The 17,696-nt window shown below is 44.5% G+C and overlaps 1 protein-coding gene across 7 annotated transcripts in view; it reads right to left on the reverse strand.

The window, feature by feature from the left end:
* Nucleotides 1–15,535, reverse strand: part of LOC1270054 (potassium voltage-gated channel protein Shal) — a 121,111-nt gene extending 105,576 nt beyond the window's left edge. For 4 of the 7 annotated variants that reach the window (XM_061646029.1, XM_061646026.1, XM_061646030.1 and 1 more), the window contains exons 1-2: nucleotides 15,304–15,534; nucleotides 11,546–11,983 (exon numbers count right to left, since the gene is read on the reverse strand). The gene's annotated coding sequence lies outside the window, so the exon portion shown is untranslated. The other 3 variants (XM_308716.3, XM_061646025.1, XM_061646027.1) reach the window with 3 other exon arrangements.
* Nucleotides 15,536–17,696: the final 2,161 nt, after the last annotated feature.

Raw genomic sequence — 17,696 nt, forward strand, 5'->3', positions numbered from 1 at the left:
TCGCTTTCATCCTGCACGTGACAAACGATCCCCGCTCATTCGGTTCGGCAGGCACGGAAGAAGCGAGCAAGAGGAATGAAGCGAAAAACTCGAATCCGATTGGAAAAAAGGTAACAAATGGCTTTCTGCTGGCGATGGTGCTGCGGTGCAATGAACCAGCGATTTTATTTGGCTCGATCGGTGTCGGCCAAATGCAGACGGAAGGAACGACGCCTCTTATGGGGTAAATTCCTATGCACCAGTTGTTTTCTTTTTTCTCTCCAATGTTGAGTTTTCCCGCATTTTTTCTCCTCTCTTTGCACAGTATGATTCATCTATGCTCCAATGTTTTGGGACTGAGGAAACAAAAAAAGTCCAGAACGAACCTCATCGAGGCAGCATAATTCGATAGAAAGTTTTGTAAACGTGAACGCGGCAAACGAAATAACTTAATTCCGGTGCGCAGGATGTCGCCCAATGTAAAGCGGGAAATCGCTATCAAAATTCAATTCTTTGTGCTGCGTTTTTTTTCAGATGCGCGCATGAATATTTCTTCTTTTTTTGCTGCAATCCGATTTTGGAATATCAAACAACTTTTGTTCCTGGCGAACGGAATGGAATTAGAACGAGACATGAGAGAATAGACTTTATGATACGGGCACAAAAAATAGAACATGTTTTGGCATGTTTGTTTGATTTATTTCTACGCTTCACACTGTTTGGTGGATCTTTGTGTAAAAGGTGTATATCATTGGTTGAGCAATTGAGCTGCGAAAAAAAAAATTGCGAATTTTTTATTACTTCAATAAAAAAATCTTTAACTTACAGGGTTTTCTAAAGAGCTTTAATTCATTTTTGCGTTTTTCACTTTGTTTTACGATTCATTCACAGTTTTTCCAGAGAATATCTCGTACGATCGACTAAAATTAAGAAAGGTGTCACACACCGTCAGAAAAGCCTTTGATAGCAAGACAAAATAAGAACTGTGTAATGAGGTTTATTATTTTAAATAAAAAAAGATCAAGCGACAATTGGAATTGCAAAGTAAAAATTATTGAAATATTACCAAAACTACTATTGAAGTATATTAAAAAAAAAGTTTGTGTTGTCCTACCAAACAGTATATTTTCCTTTAAACAAATGAAGGCGATAACCTATTTTTCATTTCCGTCCAAATGGTTTCACTTCCAGGATCGGCCAAACGGGAGCGGACTGGAAAATCGACGACCACCTATTGCAAACGCTACCATTCTTCGTTTGTACACTACTCGGCCCTGTACTGGGCTGCACATACACACACACACACACACACACACACACACACACACACACACACACACACACACACACACACACACACACACACACACACACACACACACACACACACACACACACACACACACACACACACACACACACACACACACACACACACACACACACACACACACACACACACACACACACACACACACACACACACACACACACACACACACACACACACACACACACACACACACACACACACACACACACACACACACACACACACACACACACACACACACACACACACACACACACACACACACACACACACACACACACACACACACACACACACACACACACACACACACACACACACACACACACACACACACACACACACACACACACACACACACACACAGACACACACACACACACACACACACACACACACACACACACACACACACACACACACACACACACACACACACACACACACACACACACACACACACACACACACACACACACACACACACACACACACACACACACACACACACACACTGTGAATGCCGTTGGGGGTATTATTTCGATGAACATCATCTCGATCATCGACCACAATCACGCCAACGACCCCGCGTGTGCCGCGTCATCGGGCCCGAATGTTTTGACGATAAATTTGGGTTCAATGTAAATTGACTGCCGCTGACTGACACCTGACACATGCAGGCGTTGTTGGAATGGGGAAGGCGGGACGATCACGCGGAAAATGGGGGGGGGGGGGAGAATGGCTACCCTCCCCCCACTCCTCGCACACACGCAACATAACGGGTGGCAAATCGTCCGTACGACAGGAGACAAAACACGCTGACTAACGCTCATATTCATAGAAACGAACTGATTTTCCCTACAGGATAGGAGGTATGTGCGTGCGTGTGCGGCATCCGAGTGTGTGTGTGTGTGCGGATCAGTTAAGGTGATTTACACTAGGCGGCGCCCACACGAGGAAGCGCAGGTGGGTGGTAGCCGGTTTGGTGCTATTTTGAGAACCTCTACGCCCTCTTGAACTTGGATTGAAAGTTCGCCCGCTGCTAGCTTACCCCTCGTAACACGCAGCAATGGGGGAGGAGTAGGAAATTCCTCCTTATCCAGTGACCGAAATTTGAAAAGTGCACATAATCAACATTTTCAAAGCGGCCCCCGCAGTCCGTAACGTTACTAGCATTGGCCCCCGGAGCAAAGATGGCCACAAAATCAGGGCAATGATGTTTGAAAAGTTAAACTTTGTGCGCTAGTAACGCGCTAGCGCGCCCTGAAAGCATGATTGCCAGCTCAATATCTAGGCGCTGTGGGATACTGGCCGTGAGGCGATTTACAGGCCCATTACAGGTAAAAATCACGTTCCAAAGCGCCACCCAAACACGCCTGCAAATGATCGATGGATGTTACGCTAGTGAATTATTTTCGCACCCGCACCGGCAATGGTTCGCACTGGATGGGAACGCTCGTGATGGGAACGTTGCGTACCGAGGGAAAAGGCCATGGCGTACGGACACGATTTTATCGATAGATTGGAGCTCGTTTGAGGGGGTTGGCTCGATGGTATGGTACGGTTTACTTACATCGGTAAGAGAGTTCCATTCTTTTTAGCCCGTCAATAAATCATCCCGGGGCGTGTGATTTACGGAAAGTAAGACTCCATGTAATAGTCCATCGATTGACGTTTGCAGACATTTCCACGTTGTGTGAAAAGTGCAACATACTAAACATTTTTAGAAACCATCAGTACATTTAATGATTTGATTAATACAGGGTTTCCTACGATTTACTGGTCAGTTCTCATGATTTTTTGGTGCGTTCCCACGATTTTTTGATCGTATTTTATAGATTTTTGGTTCGTTCCCATAATTTATTGGTATTTTCCGATTGGATATCAATACAATTGGACCAACAAAGGTGCAAAGTTTGTCAGGTGTTATTATAATTAATAAGATAATAAGATTATAGATGTTTTAAAAAATAAAACAAAAAAAAGAAAGAGTTTGAAATAGTGGCAACTGTCAGAGTCTAAGACTTAAGCATATTTATTAAGTATTTTTGTTTAATCATATAATTGTTCTATATATTTGTGCAAAGACAACTGATTTAACTATCATATCATCAACTTTTATAATATTCCCTATATCAACGACTCTTATCACCGAAAAGTACTATTGAAAATAATAGAAGGCTCGTCTTATACGAAACAGTCGAGAGATTAAAATCAAAATGATCAAATCAGTCGTTATATTGGCTTGCCATTGATAATAAAGAATCGTTAGTTCCATAAAGTGTGCGTCTATGTACGGTATTAAGTAAACAGCGTGATAGAAGTGTTCAGGCAGGTGCATAAATGTTAGGCATTCCTAATCGAGAAGGTGCATCCAATTCATTATTTAAAAATATGCTGATAAACACACTTTGACTTACTTTGTGACGATGTTCAAGCGTTTGAATACCTAATAACAAATAATGGCCTGGCATAAAATTAAGTTGTCTCAAAAGTGGAAAATTCATAGCAGGTCTAATAAACCTGCGTTGAACATATTTTAAAAGTTTTTTTTTTTTTAATTATATAATTGCTGTATCATTTGCACTACGTTGAAGTACTTCTGATACAGAAAATCAGTTGATTTCCAATTGTTATGTTCTTTTTTGATCGCTCTCATATGTCACTTATGCATATCAAATCAATGTTAAACCTATAACAGAAAATTTAGTTCAATATTCAGCTTTTTTTGAAAAAGTTGAAAAAACACAACATCACTTGTCCAGACAAAATGATATTTTTTGTATTTTTAATAATCCTATCTCATTTCTAATCTTTTTTTCCTTTCCCCTATATTTGCTGACGTGATTACGAACGAAAGTTAAACAACAATCGTCCCACGTAATCCTTTCTAAAAAACAATACTTTTCATTTTTATTTATCTCCTCTTTCCCGAAGCAACCGCAATTGCGTCGATGGCGCACCGCTTAGTAAGCAATAATTGACATCTGACGTACTTAACACTTTGCGTACTTTACACGCTGCAATTACGCCCCATCCGCACGCTTGTCCAACCACTGGTGCCACCCACCAGGTCACCACCAGGTGGCATGGAAGCGGCGTTGTCATATCATTTATTTTCTCAACAAAAACGTGTCGACAAAAGCGTACACACACACCACAAAAAAAAACCCCGCACCGTAAAAACGACGTCACGCGGCAAAGCAAAGAAAGGGTAAAGAAGCAACAAAATCGTTGAAGTCTTATTATTATACTCATTTTTGTTGCCGTTTGTAGTGTGTGAGGCTTTTAAACACGTCTTTAGCGGCAAGCGGACGTTCGCGGGCGGCTCAAGAGCTACAGAACCCCATCGCTCCCTCCCCGGGACCGGCAGTCGCGCTCCAACCGTCGTCACACCAGCATCGTCCACGAGAAAAACGTCGTCGGTGCAAAACATTCGAAAGAGAAACTCGCCGCGTCTATCCCATCGGGGATGCAAGCAAAACGAAGAAACGGCGAAAGCGGCCCAAACGGCACACCGAATGCCAGCGCACATTAAATAGTAACGTAAATAAAGACTTCATAAAAATCGGCTTCGTAATAAACGGGGTGGAATGTTGCGTGATCTCGCGTTGTGTGTCTGTGTGTGTGTGTATGGCGAATATGATAACGAAAGGCAAGTAGGTGGAAGGCGCATGTGATAATTGTTGGCAGGATCGAAATTGAACAGAAGGGTTTTTATTTTTAACATGATGATTTTGACTCAAGCAATGCTGAAAGGGAAAAGGAGAGAGCGTGTGTGGGACTAGGAGAGGTCAGTGTATGTGTGTGTGTGTGTACACGCTGGTGAACTCCCATTGCACAATACGGCTGGCATACACCACCATCACCGTCAGAAGGGGTGAAAACATAATATTTGCTCGGTTGGTGAACATTCATCTGTCTCTTGCCGCACCACCATCACCTTTCTGCCTCCCGCGCCAGGCGCTCCCAAATCTTAAGCCGATTGGGAAAATACGCCACGAGAGGCCGCCGCACGTTTGTCTGTTCCATCCATCAGGCAAGATAAATGAAACAAACTTCTCTTACGCCCGCACCCAGGGCCCGGGAGAGAAAGCACGGCCAGCGCCGTCATTCCGTTTGCTGCAAATGTGGAATCGCCTCCGTTCTTCTTCACTTTCCCTCCCCCTCCCCCCATCCCCGCTAGTTCCAACGTGTTGGACCCCATGCGCTGCGAGTGGAACAAACAGACGGAACCCCGCGGAGAAATAACCAAACTGTTGTATAAATATTGGAAACAAGCCGCACTACTGTGTCCGCTCTGCGCTTCGGCTTCGATATGCTCCTCCACTACTACTTTGGGTTGAACACCCCGTACAAAAAGTGAGAGCAAAAAAAAACCTCACCCCCAGCGGGAGATGTGTCAGAACCGGGAAGTGGAAAACCTGTCGACAGAACGGTTCGTGCACGTAACGAGAAAGAAGGAACGGAGGGGTTGGGGCAACAAAATAAAAAAGCGCAAGTGTGACAATGCGCAAATAAGCGACGACGATCAGTTTTGGTTCGCTTTTCCTTTTTTCCCCTCATACTCGTACGCACCGAGTGAGAATCTCTTGAGTCTGTGGTTTGCTTCGTTTTTTGTGTGTTTTGGTGCCGTTTTGTTCGTGCTGTATTGAACGCTTTCGTTTTAAGATGTTCGTTGTTTGCTAATGGGTGGGTTGTAATAGGTGCGAGACAATTACAGGTGGCAATTATGCCGGTGTCATAATGCTAATCTCTTCATAATTATCGCATGAAGGTGTGTTTTTTATGTGTGTTACTCGTTGTTGTGGCGCGAGTTTGAAACAGATGAAAGGAAGATATGTTTTTTTTATGTTGGCAAAATTTGATTTGCTGGATATGTACATAATTTGCTGGAGATGTACAGACTTCATCAAAATTATAAGAATTATCTGTACCGATATACCATTTAAATTTACTACAGTGACATAGATTACGAAATAAATGAGTGATTAAATCACTTTTTGGTTATTTGATTTTTTCATTTTGTTATGTATTATTTTTATTTTAGATAAAATATACATATCACCAACGTAATCATGCATTCCAAATGGTTGACAACCTGGAACAACTCTTCTTCTTTAGACACGATCTTGCTATTGGCAACCATCTTGTACAACAAACTACGATAGTTCATTAAGAAAACTACCTCGAATTGTATATTATGTTCCTATTTTCTGTTTGTCCTTCAATCTTTAAAGTCATTATTATTGATAAATTAAAAAGAGCTAAGCATTTCTATTGTTTCAACGTAGACATTCTAGCACTTTTCTTACTAACTTATCAGTCGCTACAACCGCTTTGCGGTCTTGGCCCGCCTCAGGACTGTCCCAAACCGCTCACGGTCTCACACCTTCGTCTGCCAGTCTGTTATCCCGGCCTTAATGGCGAACGTCTCCCCACCATCCTGCCATCTGAATTTGAGCCTACCACGGCTCCTCTGTCCTTGTGCACGGCCTAAAAAGACTTTACGGGCTGGGTCGTCCGTTTCCATACGTACAACATGGCCAGCCCACCGGAGCCTGGCGAGCTTGATACGCTGCACGATAGTGAGGTCGTCGTACATCTCGTATAGCTCGTCGTTAAAACGGCTCCTTCCACACATACCCAAATGCAAATGCAGCATTGCAAATGTCCTTCCACACATACCCAAGGCCAAGAATACTTTTGAGTATATTCCTCTTGAACACGACCAAAAGGGACTCAGTCCACGACCAAAAGGGACTGAAAGGGATTTCAGTCAGTCAGTCAGTCCATGTCTCAGAGGCGTATGTCAGTAACGGTACTATATAGGTACTATATAGTCCCTGCTTCGTCCGTCGCGACAGGTTCTTTGAAGTGAACTGATTCTTCAGGCTGTAGAATGACCGGTTGGCAGCCAACATCCTTGCGCAACTCAGCTTCCTTGCTATTATCGTTGCTGACCCTTGACCCTTTAGACAGATGAATTCTTGGACGACTTCAAAAGTGCATTCTCCTATCTGTACGTCACGCCTACGTAGATTCTGAAGATCTGCGCCATAGTGAAGATCTGATCGGTTATTGAGTTTCCGTTTCGGAATAATTTTTGATAGTTTGACTATCTGTTAGACGTGAGAGACAAGACGATCCTGAAAGATTAGGGAGAATATTTTGTAGCCAGTATTCAACACCGTTGTTGTTGCCGCTGTTGTTGTTACCCCTTCTTGTTTATGGGGTGGATATTGACCAGATTCCAATCACAGGGTACATCACTTACTCTTGTCAAAAGATTGTTGGCAAAGATTCTTGATTGCCATCCAGTGGTGGATTGCTTGGATTGATGGACAAAGATTTGGCTAAGGCTATTCAACGTCCTCTACCCTTGTAAAAAAGAGTATTTGACAGATATTTTGTAGAAGAATATGTACTGCGTAAACAAGGATAATGAATATTGCCAAATATCCTGAGTACTTGTCTTATAATCTTATAAATTAATATTTTGTTATTTAAGTTTAGGAAAAACTTCCATAAGAAGTCTACGACGAATATTGTACATTTCTTAACATTTGAAGATCTTTTATACCTGACTCCTGTTCCTGATTGAGAACAAATGACTAAGAGATATTTATAAATATATTAGCAGTACTGCAATTATCCTACAATCAAATTAAAAATTAAGAACTTTTGATGCATATCGATAAACAAAAGCTCAATATCACAAACGCATTCTCGTATAACCCCAATGTGACGCTCATCCCTACTGAACTGTTGCACATTGTGTCCCAAAATTGATCTCGCCTGTCAGACACATAAACACGCACCAGCAGCACAAAAACGTTGTCTACCAGTTGCATTTAAAACTTCAAGCCTCCCCGGACGACTGGTGGCTCAAATTTTCACACGCCCAAAAAACGCTCCAATGTGAAACATCGTCTGTTGCTGCCGGAAACGATCGAACCACAAGTGCGCGCCCCGTGTGTGCATTTTCCCACATGGTTTTGGGCTGGCACAATTCCCTGCGGGACCCACGTTAGGGCAGGCTCGAGCATCGGAGGGCACCGAGCCAAGCGTCGGGAGCCCCATCCATTGGCATAAGCAACAGCATAATGTACTGGCAGCCGGGTTTGAGATGGAACCGCACTTGTCGCACGATGATGAACGGAAATTTTATCGTAAAAACTCGCCCTCGCATTGGCATGCTTAATCACTCTCTCGTGACGTGGCAAAGGTATCATCAGTTCTACGGAATGGGATGGCATTGGGAATTGTGAGTTGTGGTGCCTGGTCGGTGTTTCGCTTCTTTCTTTTTCCTTTTTGAAACATCCACGGTCCGAGGTGGAATCGTTTCCGGGATGCGACCGTTCATTATTAAGTCATGGATTATGAGAACACAACAGGTTGCATTCGGATCGTTGTGCGGTTTGCTTTCCGAACCGTGACACACCACCACCAGTTCCGGTTGCCCACAATGGACGTGTGAGTTTGTGTGTGTGCACATGTGTGTGTTCGTGTTGAGGTTCTGGTGCCGATTCTGGTCGACACCGGGGGCTTTGCCTTTCTTGGCAACCGTTACCGACCGGTGGTTGGCCGGTGTATTTATTGGCAGATCGGTTCTTCGGGGTTCTCGGGTGGGTGACGACGTAGTGTTTATCCTCCCCCCCTTTTGGCACGACCACAGGACATGGGCAAACGGGCGGTGTATTGAATTGAAATCACCACCCTTCGGGTTCGGTTGCCAACAATCTGCCACAAGATGTATCTATTAAGGGGCCGATTAGGCGTGCGGTCGGCCTGTTTGCGGGCATTTATTTTGCCGATTGTGCTTCCGGGGGAGAGGAGGGCAGAGGCAGTCAGGGGAGCAGGACAAACCAGACCGACCGTGGTTGACGTGCACGGGCCAGGTGTTGATGTTGGACGGTTGGTCAGCGACCGTGAGCTTCACGATTGAGATGCAGCCCGAAAAGTTGGCAGCATTAGCGTTGTTTGTTTTGCTTGGTGGCGATTCGTGATTCATGTGAATGATTCATTCAAGGATGCAATTCAATCGTGAAAATGGTAATATTTTGCCATCGGTTTTTTTTTGGCTTCTTTGTAGAGCCGTGGAGATTATTTTAAAATGTTAGGACAATGTTGAGAGCTACTCATTTTTTTTAATTCTTTATGTTGTATGTCTTATTATTAAAAAAATCCATTTATATTCAATGCACATTAACGCGATTGAATAAGAATTTTTGAACAAATAACACAGGCATCGGTTTGAAGCAAAACTGCTAAGAATGTCTCTGGTTGTGAACTAATCGACAGAAAATTTGTATTTACTGTGGCATCAGCCCCTACTTTAAATCAGAAACATTTTAAAGTTATTCAAGTACATCTTGGCAAACATTGAAAATTAAAAAGCAGCATAATGTCCAGGGGCTGTTTAAAGAGCAATTCAATAAAAAAACATGCAAAATGTCCGGAATTTGAAGTTGTCCCTAGTTTTAATCATAGCGGTATATTAAAACACAACAAAAATACTACAATTTCAGTGTTTTAAGTGAAAAAAAGAATAATGATGAAATTTGATAAATGTTCAAAGCACTGTTCTTACCTTATACTACATAACACATTGTTTCACTGTATTGAAACAAAATATAACCATCGTACAAATTCAAATTTAATCAATGAGTGAGTTATGTGACTTAAGTAGACAAACTTAAGAACACTTAAATTCACATACAAATTAAGTGAAGATTTGATAGATTTTTAAAGATTGCTTTGGATCAAAAAAATTTATGCTTAAGAGGACAATGATACAAAAATTGGTGCCGAAAAGCCAAAAATTGTGACGCGCTGTTAAAGTTGTTGTTTGATTGCTGTTTTTACCATCAAACAATACAACGTTTGTGAAACATCCAAAAAGCCCCCAAATACTCAAAACGCTACGTTAAATACCAATCCAAAATCGAACAACCAACCCACCATTTGTTCTGAACGATGCTACTTAACCCAGTGTCAAACTCGTCTTCGATTTTTAATGTCAACTTTTGATTGCCCTGCGTACCTGTGGGCCGCGCCATGATACAGCCACATCTCGTACTGTCGGGAAAGGTACTCGTCCGCGATCGTAAAACGCTGAACTTGCGCGCCGTGTTGCACAGGCCGATGGTGGCAAAAATTAATTGCATACCAGAAGCCAGGGTTAATTACGTCGTAAAATGTGGCATTAAATTATTGTTATCACTACGTTTTGGCAAACTCTCCACCAAAATGCCATCTTCTTTAGCGGAGGCGCCTGGCAAGGCGTTCAATGGAGGAAAATGGGCAAAACAATTAAAATTATTTCGTCTCAAAATGCAAACGTAACGTATTGGAGCTGCTATAAAAGGGCAGAAGATTGACATTGACATTGAAGTTGATGTAATCCAGCGCTCAAGCGACGTGCTTTTTAAAACCTGGTTTGTCTTAAAACATTGGTTCAAACAGCGTTTGTAGTGAAAGCCATTTTAACGTTCTTCCTCTCTCTCTCTCTCTCTCTCTCTCTCTCTCTCTCTCTCTCTCTCTCTCGCTCTTAATCCAACATGGATCGTCTCTTAAAATACGATTCCGTTAATCGGTCTGACGATTATAGCGTTTTCGTTCTCGTTAGCATAAGAGCGGAAGGCGGTAAGCAAGAAAGCAGCGACAACGATACCGTTGGTGCGGGCCAGAACACATAAACCGAAACGAAATCGACCGGAGGAGGTCAACCGCCACCGGCAGAATTGACCGCATGTGTGTATGTGAAACCCGTCCCGGTTTCGACCCTCATGCGGTCGCTGTCTGTGTGCGTGTTGGTGTGTGGGTCGGGTTGGTTGGCCGTTAATCGAAAGGGATAAAATGCTTTTTTGAGGGTCACAAGTAGCGATGGACGGGAGACGGGCCCGATTGGAGAGAGGAGGGTGATTAGATTTATTCTTATTTTTAACATCACGCACCCTCCCGCACTACCACGCGCCTCTTTGCACCGGTCGGGGACGGAATTCGAGCAAAAACTCTGATGTTTCTGTTGTTCGTTTTTTGCCTCGATTTTTGCCCGAGATCAGCGGGACGAAATGATCGGCATCAAGCGCGCATCACTCTTCGGCAGCGCTTTGTTGGGTGAAATCATTTGATCAACATCATACAGGCATGGTAACAGTAAATCAAATTGAAAAATTTGTATGATAGAGTAACCTTGAAAGTTTGATTATTACTAGCTGTATCACTTACCTTTCAAGCTGCAACCAGTGGACGAAAAATATTCAATGACTTAACTGACACTTTTCCGTGCACGGCGTAAACTATGAGACGCGTACGGCAACAATTACAATGCAATTGTGTGACCAATTGTGTATAAACACTAGCCACTAAGTCGCCTGCTGTGGCCACTACCACTACGCTGTTGTTGCCTCTGCTTCTGGCGTAGTAACGATCGAACTTTGGAGTAGTGCCATTTGTGTACACGCGAATACGAAGGCTTCACCGTACGCACTTTGCCAACACTTTATACCCACACGCACACAGCACAAACACCTTGAAGCACACACAACACACGCATGGAAACACTCTTACAAACACGGTCTCACAGAAACACACACATACACACACACATACACAATATTAACAACACTATGTAAGTAGTTTGCCCAGTTTCACACGAGACGATACCTTTCGAAAAAGCAATCGAGAAAGAAGAAACAAGAATGGGATTATAACTTTTGCCAGCTTGTTTCTGGGTTGGTCATTTCTAACCCGTTTTCCGATAAACACACACACACACACACACACACACTCAACCACACAAAGAGAGAGAGAGAGAACGAAGCAGAGCAAGTAATTTGTTATGCACGTTACGCACGTTCCGTAAGAAGCTTTAGCGCCCTTGCGCGACCAGCTGGAGGCCTTGAGCAAGACTTTTCTGATTTTCTTTTTTGCGAGGCTTTTCCTACCCACCAGCTCTTTTGCTAATGTCCATTTAGTTCCACTTGTGGATCAATAGTAATTATTATTGCTTTCACTGCACGTCTGGCGTCTTTGTGCTGTGTGTGTGTGTGTGTGTTTGTTGCTTGTTTTTGTTACTTCAAGTTTTATTTTTCTATCACATTGCTTTTCGTTTTTCACCTCTCTGTGTTTTTTTTTCTTTTTACTTAGAGCTTTTTTGTTTCACTTCGTTTGTTTCACAACTTTTTTTACATCTTTTTTCCATCCAATCCAATCGATGGTACTTTCCACCAATCACCCCGATGTGTGTGTGTTTTTCCCCTTTCTTCGTGGACCGTTTTCCTGTCTCTGCTAATAGCTTTAACCTGTTTTCATAAACCCGTGCCACTTGGTGGTTGTCGGCTGCCTTTAGTATGGCTTTACATATGTTTGTGTGTGTTTGTGTGTATAGACGCCCTCCTTACGAGCCACTGTTCCCCTTTCTTTTCCCCAACTAGAGGCTTACAACGTCCTTCGCGTGTACCGGCTACGAACACGGTAATAAGACCTTAGAAACGCACACAAACACATGAATAAGGAAGGAAACATACACACACAACCACACAAACGTAAGTACGCACTGCCAAGGATGAATTTCACTGCTGGCAAGCCTCAGACCAAAGGAAACGGAGCCCACCATTTAACACCAATCGGTCACTACACATACACACACACCCCCCTTGCGCTTGGACGCGGTGGAAAAGGTCGATGGCGCCGTCGCCTTCTGCCCGATGTGGCGGCGTTCGGTTCATTTCCATACCGTGCTTTCCCCCGTGCCACCAGTCAAAATCCAGTTGCTTCAATTAATTTCCCAGAGCAATTTCCCGAAGCAGAAGCGATGAAGTAATTAGAGTTACCCGCGCCCGGCTTACCCAGGCGTGGAGGCGCCTAGTGCTTTTCATGAAAAAGGTTAAAATAGCGCACGTAGCGCCGTACACACAGGAAGTTTTTTTTTAGGAAAAGAACATTTTTGTGGTTATTTTCTCTTCGAAAAGCATATCCAATAGGAAAAGCAATATCCTTTTTACAGGCTTCAACAGGCAAGCGACTTCAGATGGGTACGATGACGCCACCAAAGTCGCCAATCGAATGGCGACAGTACAGTGCCGTACAAAAAAGGCAACCTCCCCACACTATCCCCCAAAACTCGATGGCTCGTGCTAGCCTTATTGGGACTATCTGCACTAGCTTACGATTTAGACTTGACCAAAATGGAAGCGGTACCAGATTGGATCGTGTTTTTCCTTCGATAGGATGCTTCTGCGACTACTGGTTTGAGGGTTTGGGAATAAAACTCCCAACTCTCTTTCACGGTCTAGCCACACGCGTCCCAGCCACACGCTTTCTCTCACCTTTTTGCCCTCTCTCTTGCTCCACGCAGTGCACGCACACAACCACACCTTCAATAAATCTTCCCCGCATCGGTTTGCTGTTTGGTTGAAAAAGGTTTTTTTTCCTCCAAAAACGAAGCATAAGTGGGAAGACACACAATCCCACACCCAAAAGAAGATCCTCCATGCTTGATAAGACTTCCACGACATCCTTTCTGGGCACACACAGTCGCTTCCCGGAGGAAGCAAGATTTGCAGCCACGGAGCGACCCCGAAAGCGAGAGCGACACAAGAGTGAGCGAACGATTGCAAGCAGCGCGTTCGGGTGAGACGAAATGAGATAATTTATGTAGCAGCAGCAGCACCACCAGTAGCAGCGCCAGAATGTAGTCCGGCGTCAGGACTGGTTTCAGGTTGGCTCCGTTTGCCGACACGAATGAATATTTCACATTGCTTGCGTATTTTTGGTCACGGGCGGGATGCTCCTGGCAAAAAGGGAAATGAATTCGCAATCGAACGCGAGGTCAGCCCAGACACACACACACACACCAGGGTGACTTTTGGACGACAGGATACCATGAAGCCCACACACACCTACACATACGAACACAGAAGGATGCGGGGAACAAAAAAACGGTGAAAATGTGCGCCAGCTGGCGCCACGAGTAGAGAGGTTCAGCAGCGAAACAGGTGTGCGAGCCTTTGCCAATATCCTCCCCACACACACACACACACATGCATACACACACACACACACACACAACCGTGCTTCGGGATGCTGCACAGCCGGACGGACGGGGACAACTTGTAAGAGTCACCACTACACCATCGGGCGCCACTGGGGAGGATGCCACTCGGTTTCACTCTCAGCGTCGATAGTCGCTTTCGCTTTCCTCGGGTGAAATTTTGCATGGGCCTCTGCTGCTTGGTGTGTGTGTGTGTGTGTGTGTGTGTGTACGCATGGTAAGGGAAATGTCGGTTCGGTTCGGCACCATCTTTGCCACCTGCTAGAACAAGCGCACACGGTCCACATGGGCGAAGGAAGGTGATCAAAGAAGTGACAATTCTTCAGCATGTTTCCCCCCTCTGCTTTCAATCTCCATTTCACGTTGAATGAAAGGAAAACTTTGACACTTTTGTTTCGGAATTTTCCTTGTTTGTTGATTTACTGCTACTGTTTTTTGTGGCAGAGTTTTCTTCGATTTTTTGCTTTATTTTGCACTAGCTCTACTCTCGCTCTCACTCGCCGCTACTGGTTAGGTCAGCCAAAGGGCACCTGTGAACATTCGCACGCACTGCCAGCCACCTTTTCTCGCGGAGAAGGGGTCTTTTCTAAATTCAACACACACGCACAAACACACACACACACTTAAACGTGCACACTTTTTTTTCTCTCGGTTGGCAAATTTCTTTTCTTCACCGTTCAGCACACAATCTGGAACTGATCGATGGTTTCGTATGGACGGAGCTACTGCCTACTTCGATTCACAAAACACCATTGCCGTGATCACCGAACGCATACATTCAGACACGCACACACAAAACCACACACAGCCTTGATAAGGCAAACGGGGTGACAGGGGTGGCTGGTGTTTTAGGGAAGAGAGCGACGGGAGGAAATGATGAACCACCTCGCTGCGCCTTGCCAGCCCTGGTCTCGTCGTGCACTCTACTGACCGTTTTCAAACCGTTGGCCTCCGGGCGAACAAACACGGCACGAGGTGAAGGGTGGGGGTGTGCGTGTGTGAGAGGTTTTTTGTTGCTGTTGTTGCTACTTTTGTTGTCACTGTGTGTTTTTGTTGTACTTTTTTTTTGTTGTCCCCCTTGTCAGTACGCGGCACACGGACGCGCTCGCACGGGATGATACCGAACGGGTGCATAAATTTGATCCAACTGAAGCGCACGGTGGAAAAATTCGCTCGCCAAAGCGAAGGAAAAATTCTCCCCCACCTTTCGCTCGCTCGCTCGCTCGCTCACCGCTCGGTGTGCACCGTCCGCACCCAGGCAAGATCTCATCATCACCGAGCGACCGAGCGCGCTCACACCTACAGTGGCAGGTTGCGTGGTTGCTTGGAGATGCTCTCAGCCCGTTGCTCTCGCTCTATCTCCCTCGCTCGCTCTCTCGAGTGTACGAGTTTTGCCTACACACAAACACACGCACACTAACGCTCACGCAGGAGCAAGTGTGGGAAAATCACGGGAAAGCTGGCAAAACAACTGCCCGCTCAAGATGCTCTCGGGCTCTCATGGTAATCGCGTGCGGCCCGAACGACGTGGGAACGGGGCTGACACCACTCGGTGTGTCAGACACGCATACAGCGTTACCAACAGGTCGCCCCACAGCCTTGCGGTGGAGCGCGTGAGAAGGAAAAGCGAAGACTGTGCACGCGAAGTGTTACTGTGCGATGGGTTGAACATTCGTTGGAAGAAAATGCTGTCAAATGGAATCTAAAATTGATAAAACAAAACAAACAAGCCAGACGGAAGAAATCAATGTTCATACAAATTGAATATATGATTTTTTTTGTCAATTAAAAAATTAAAAAAAGATTTGGTTTTTCTCATATTAAAAATTAAAAATTAAAAATTAAAAATAATTCATTTTTCTCATGTTGATTTTGCATATTACAAGTTTAATTAATTTTTTTACGATTTATAACTAAATGACTAATGTTGGAACTATCTAAACTCTTATTTAACAATCTTAGAAACCAAATTCAAATAATAAAAAATCGATGAAACGTTAGATAAATCATAAAAAATTTCATGATTCAAATATTTTTCGAAATAATTCTTCAATTCCATCCACTTTGCAATCCTGACAAACCGACCGACCCCCCTTGGCAGCTCTTGACAGCTCCTCACACATTTCCCAGCCAAATACGAGCGAAGCGGAGAGCAACTAGGAAAGGCACTCGCACTATGGGCCAATTTTGACCACCTGTCAAACAATGCTTGAGTGTCCAGAGTGCCTCATACGGAACTCATTTTCCAATCCATACAAAACCGATGGAATGCGCATGCAAACGTGTCTGTATTACGGGCCGTTACGTACAGTAATGATCTCTCTCTCTCTCTCTCTCTCTCTCAAGCGCTTTCTCTCTTCTACATTCACTCTCTCTCCTTACTTCGCTCTTCTGCTCAGCAAGGAAAATCTGTTTTCCCTCAGTCACACGCATACAGACGCGAACTGACAGAGCAACTCGCTGTATTCGTCATCTCGTGGTGTGATTTATTCCCGCTCTTGATTCCAACTGTATGTGCGAGCGGTTCGCTCTTACTCTCCTTTTTCCGCTGCCACTGCTCCCCTATTAACTTCCACCTGCTGTACATGCACCGTTGGGGACCTTGGAAGCACGATGTTGTTACAGCACGCTGACGCCAACGGGGAAAAACTGCAGGAGGAGGCAAACGCCGTCAAGCGAATTGTTGCTGGTGCTGCTGCATCCCGTACACACTCAAGTATCTCATTTTAAAAAAAAGTGTCTTTCGCTTGCGAGCAATGAAGGTTCGTTTTCTGCTAAAGCCAGTTCTTATTGCATTGAATACAAATTATTCAAAAATGACCAAAAAAGAAGCATTCTCACAACATCCCCTTGGACGTCCTTCCTTCCATCACATTCACGCGACTCTCTTTCGTTTCTCTCACCGCACACATGTACTACGGGACGCATTTTACTACGACGGCTACGCGAGGGGGGGTTCACTTGGCCGTTACTGTGGCACTCTCCCATCCACAGTTTCCCAAAACCATCGACCACCAGCACCAGCAACATCATCGTCATCATCAGCATCGCCCCGTCATCATCCCCTCGGAGCTCGACGTGCGTTCGCGTCCGTGCGATGGTGTGCGTGAGATGAGAAATGAAAAATCCGGGACTGGTGTATTAATCGTCACGAAACCGCTTGTCAGTGTGGTGCGCTCTCCGAGCATCAAATGCCATTTCTGGCGGCGTGCAGGGACCTGAACGGTACAAGGTGCGAAGGGGCGTCACAGAAGACGACTCGAAATAAAAACAGCAACAGCAACACCAACAACAACCAACTACCATAGTAATGACGGTGATGAT

The sequence above is a fragment of the Anopheles gambiae genome, chromosome 2 (genome assembly GCF_943734735.2).
Source record: "Anopheles gambiae chromosome 2, idAnoGambNW_F1_1, whole genome shotgun sequence".
NCBI lineage: Eukaryota > Metazoa > Arthropoda > Insecta > Diptera > Culicidae > Anopheles > Anopheles gambiae.